At 41.3% G+C, this 5,311-nt stretch overlaps 1 non-coding gene across 1 annotated transcript; it reads left to right on the forward strand.

Annotated features, from left to right (window-relative positions):
- Window positions 1-668: 668 nt before the first annotated feature.
- On the forward strand, window positions 669-740 carry TRNAG-UCC. The gene has a single exon. It is a non-coding gene; the product is annotated as a tRNA-Gly (tRNA).
- The last annotated feature ends 4,571 nt before the right edge of the window (window positions 741-5,311 follow it).

Below are 5,311 nucleotides of genomic sequence, written 5' to 3' on the forward strand. Positions count from 1 at the left end.
AACTGAAACATAAGAGGTTTCAGTTGAATATGAGGAAAAACTTCTTTACTCTGAGGGTGACAGAGCCCTGGAACAGGCTGCCCAGGGAGGTTGTGGAGTCTCCTTCTCTGGAGATATTCAAGGCCCGCCTGGATGAAGTCCTGTGTAACATGCTCTAGGAGAACCTGTTTTAGCAGGGGGGGTTGGACTAGACGATCTCCGGAGGTCCCTCCCAACCCTTGTGATTCTGTGATTCTGTGATAGTTCAATGTTAATGCTGGCAAGAGTATTTATTTTACTAAAAAAGGTGAAATGAGGATGCTTGTTTCACCAGACTGGAGCTGTTATCTAGCTTTTTTCCAATAGTGCTATTATCTGCAGTGCCATTTCTGAAGGTTTTAGTCTTTTTATTTGGAATTTCTTTTAAACAAATTAGGATGATAGAAATATTTCACTGAATGTTACCTTAGGTTTTTTTCATTAGTAAAAAAAAAAAAAATGAAAGAAAAAAGTTTTCTAGTAGTTTTGGCAGCTGTGGAGAGCAGTCGAATGTTTCCTTCAGCAGTCCTTTGTGTTTGTGGTGGGCAGTAAGCCCCGTGGTTAGACCAAGAATGAGTGAAAAACAGACCAGGAATGGGTGAAATCCAGAAGGGAAGGAAGGATGTAGCCAGAAAACTACTATCACCGCAGCGTTGGTGGTATAGTGGTGAGCATAGCTGCCTTCCAAGCAGTTGACCCGGGTTCGATTCCCGGCCAACGCAGGTTCCCTTTTGACACTTCCAGCGGCGGGTACGGCCGGGGCGGGCGCTGCCATCCCGCGGGACCTCCCCAGCCCAGCGAAAGGGGGCAACGGGAACCTCGTGAAGTTTAATTAGGAGCGAAGTGCAGCAAAGTCCCTGACCCGGGGAGGAGCCACGGGCGCGGGCGTAGCGGAGTCCCGCGAAGGGTCGCAGCGTTGGTTACAGTGCTGGAGCGATTCTGCTGCAGGAAAGGCTGAGCGAGTTGTTTAGCCTGGACAAGAGAAGGTTTTCGGGGTAATTTTATTAATGTATATAAATAGCTGGAGGGAAGGTGCAAAGAGCCTGGCTCTTTGCAGTGGTGCCCAGTGGCAGGACCGCAGGCAATGAGGACAAAGTGGAACACGGAAGGTTCTCTCTGAACACCAGGAAACTTTTTTACTGTGAGGGTGACCAAGCACCAGCAGAGGTTGCCCAGGCAGGTTGTGGAGTCTCCATCCTTGGAGATATTCAAAAGCTGTCTGAACGTGGTCCTGGACTACTGGCTCTAGCTGTCCCTGCTTGAGCAGGGAGGTTGGACCAGATGACCTCCGGACAAGGCATGCTCCACTTCAGAGTGAGGCCATTGGCCGGTTGGAGCAAGCAAGGCACCACGCTCCATAGCACATAGGCTACTCAAGGTCCATTCATAGCTACTCCTGTCAACTTCAGGCTTTAGGCTGAGATCTCAGATGAGGGGTGAAGAGGAAGACAACAACAATACGAAACTGCAGGATGGATTTAGTCTCAGTGTCCTACATGCCCAATCCAGAGAGAAAACTTTCTGTTATTTCAGCTTCAAATTATAAGACAATATTATATATTTACCTGTCTTTGTAGCAGTTGTTCTCATAGATATGTCTGTGCTTCCCAGATGCACTCCTTACAGTTTCTTATAGCTGAGGTCTTCTGTAGTAAACAGAAACACCAACCTAGGTATTTTCTCATGACTTAAAAGCAGTAACTTGCTGGAAATCTCTAAGCTAGGAGATGCTTCTGGATTCTTTACATTTTTTACTGCACAGAAAGGCAATTTTACCTTTTGTTATTTGGTTTTCTTTTTAGACACTTGAGTTAGAACTGTGCCAAGTCATGAGGTGTGTAACTGTTCCTGCAGTGTGCATAATGATAGCAGTCCCTGCTAGAAATAATCAGATAGTAGCATCTCACCGTCTATTAGCAATGAGCTGTAAAGTAACTTTGCAATCAGCTCCCAGGAAAGGTGCCTTTGCCATTCCAGGAGCAGAGTAAAATACACGTTCAGATGCAGCTTCATTATTTCTCTGTGATTTCTTCCTTCTTTTGGGATCAGGGAAAGAACTTCCCTATAGCTAGTATAGGTGGCTTAGAAACAGAAGGGAGAGTGTTCCAGTAATATCTCCTTCCTGCCCACTTACTCACTGCAGGAGCACAATGTCTAAAATTTCAAACATAAATTGTCTACAAAAATCCTGCAGCAACCCTCTTGAAAGAAAGAAGTTCTTGAGCTTTCCATCTGCAATAATCCAACCAAGAGAGTCCATTATTTTCAATATCAATAAATATTGAAACTTAAAAAAAATAATTGTTTAAACAGTTAACATTCTAATGATATCATTCTGCTGCTTCCTTCAGCTTCCTACTCTGTTTCTGGGTATTCACAATTTGGCTTTTGCCTTACAATTAATTTATATAGTTTTGGAGTATAAAACAGACACATTTGTTCAGTGTTTGAAACACGCTTAGTGAAAGTAAGCGGTGAAGGTTCTGCACTTGTGCATTCTTGGTGCTTATAGGAAAAGGAAGGAAGGAGGGAAGGAAGGAAAGAAGAAAAAGGGAGAAGGAAGAGAAAGAAGGAATGGGATAAAGGAGAGAAGCAAGGAACATATATACACCCACAGACATACACCCATGTGCCTTTCTCAGCACATGATACATAGCAATAACATTCTGCCTGATAAATGCATAACACAGTATATTTTTTCCATTTCTTTTCTTCACCTTCTCAAAGGGTCAGGGAATTTTTATACTCTACCATATTTTTGGGCTATCCAGAAGAAAAAATATACATCCAAGAATCTTACAAAAATTCTGTTAACACGTATCTTGGCCTGAGATTTCTTTGAACATCAAAGTAAGCTACAAGTTAATTCACTCGCATCCAGCTGCATTTGGTGGTATGCTCATCATACTGAGGCGGCCCTTTTCTGTTTCCATCTTTCACTGCTTATGTCAAACAGTTTACAGAGAGGCAATATAAATTCGGACAGAGAGCTAGGAATGCCATCAATGAGTTTGGGAGTTTACATTGTGTATGTGTGAGGTCACCACGTGTTGTCTTCAATGATCAATGGCCTAGTGAATGCTTTTAAAGCCAGAGGCTACCCCCATTGCCTTTAGTTACTCCATGTTAGGTTATGTTTTATTAGGAGGGCTCAGGCAATTCTTCTCTTGCATTTTTTATGTAATGGATTTGTGACTGTTCAGTGGTTTTTTGTGGCATTTTCCCATACTAATAATGAGAAGTCAGGTGACCAGTAAGATAGATGATATTTAACCTAGTGGTGACAGATGTAGCAAAGGTGAAAGGGTTATATCTATTAATAAACAAAGTTTGAAAGCCTTTTAACACCATCTTTCACATCACGCTTATCTGACCTTTTGCACAAGATGACTTCCACAGACTTATTACAATGGAGGGAGTGAGGGGAAGCCAACAACTTGTGGTTTTTTCTCTTTTTAAAAAAACTTAAAATGAATCATTATGAGTTTTATGTTGTCTTCCTAAATGAATGAAGTGCTGGTGGTACTGCAGTTAGAATTTCACTTGGATGAAAAAATGTGGTAGATTTACTTTGGTCCCAGCGGGTACTGACATTTTAACCCACTTATCTCTGATTTATTCAGTCCTTGACAATCCTGAAAAAGTGATGCATTTTGCCTGAAGGCTCTGTAGGTGAGGCAAGTTGACATATGCTTTTTCTTTGTGTTAAGGGGGTGATCTCCTCTGCAGTCCAGTGGATGAAGCAAGGGAAAATGGAAAAGGAAAATGTCCATGATAAGGTTTTTTCTTCTTTCTTCAAGTTCTTTGGGTTTGTTGTATAAAAAAACCCTTAGAATTTCTCTCATACAAACTCAGCTTTTAAAGGTCAACATATAGGTGATCAATAGTAAACAGCAGATAATTAAAAAAGGATTTTTTTAGCATGGTAAAGCTAGAGGTAATCTGGGATATTTTGGAATAATTAGTTATTTTACCTTTCTATGCTAACACAAAATACTCAGAGCATATATAGGTATGACTCTATCTTTCTTAAGACTAGGTGGAAGCATATTTTATATTTAGACACTTAGATAAATTTAAACACATTTGATATCATATGAGACAGATCCCAGGGTCTGAGGTTTGGGTTTCTGCCACACTATGGACAGATCCTGCTCTAAAACTTAGAGTCATGAACATCCAAGAATTACCATAAAAAAGGTCTCATCCTGTTTCTCTGGGCTGTCTGTGAAGACGGAAGTAGACGAACCCAAGGGAAGGGAAAATGAGCAGAATATGCTTGCTCATAGTGTATGTGCAGAGAAATGTCTTGCTTCAATAATTCTGGGAGAGAGGACAGGGTCCCACCATCTCAGCTGGGAATGCACACAGGAGTTTTCTTTTCTGTGTTTTGAAGAGAAGAACCTTGTGTTCCTACCTGGTATACACTGCTCGTTGTTTTAGTGCTACCAGCTTGTATTATTGTAACCTTAAAAATATGTTTATATGTATCCTCATTTCTGCAATGCTTCCGGATGCACTTGAAGCTAGAACTACGTAAGCTTACCTAACCGGGACCTAAATGAGGAAACATGATCCTCGGGGAGCAGAGAGCTTCTCCTCCAGGGCATGAAGCGTCAGCTGCCTCAGTAACTGATCTCACCTTCAGACTCTGGCTTGCTGGGGGGACATGTTTTCTTGCCAGTTCGATGTCAACATGTACAGAATGAGAAATCAGAATCAGAAAGGTAATTTCTTTTACAAATGGCCATGAGCAGAAGACTGAGATTAAGTCTCCTGCCTTTGTAGTTAGACAGTAGTTCATTTTTGACTGGAAATAATTTGAGGGTTTTTTGAAAAATGAAATAAACTTAATCAGACTTCTGCTGTTTCCTTGTCTCATCTATAGTTTAGGGGGTGAAAACCAAGTGAAAACTTAAACACTTTCTTTCATTTTTGCCTGCTTCTTGTAGACATTTACAATATAACAATGGTAATTTGAGCATAAGGCCATCAAGGAGGAAAAAGTAGTTGAAATTTTATTCTACATAAGTTACCTTGGGGACTGGCATTTTCATGGTCCCGCAAAGTTAAATACTGGTTTAGCTGGGCATAACGGGTCACCAGCTGTCTGATAGAAACAATCAGTAACACAAAGAAAACAGAAATCCTGAGTAGGTTTCCACTTCATACTCCTGTCTCTGCATTTATATATTTCATCTGAGGCTGTGAAACTACTTCAGAGCTATTGAAGTTAAACGGTAAAATCCAGTTTCCAAGGGCAAAGTTGACTGTTGATGGCCCACATCCATCT

The sequence above is a fragment of the Egretta garzetta genome, unplaced genomic scaffold, assembly GCF_000687185.1.
Source record: "Egretta garzetta isolate BGI_Z169 unplaced genomic scaffold, ASM68718v1 scaffold6, whole genome shotgun sequence".
Lineage (NCBI taxonomy): Eukaryota > Metazoa > Chordata > Aves > Pelecaniformes > Ardeidae > Egretta > Egretta garzetta.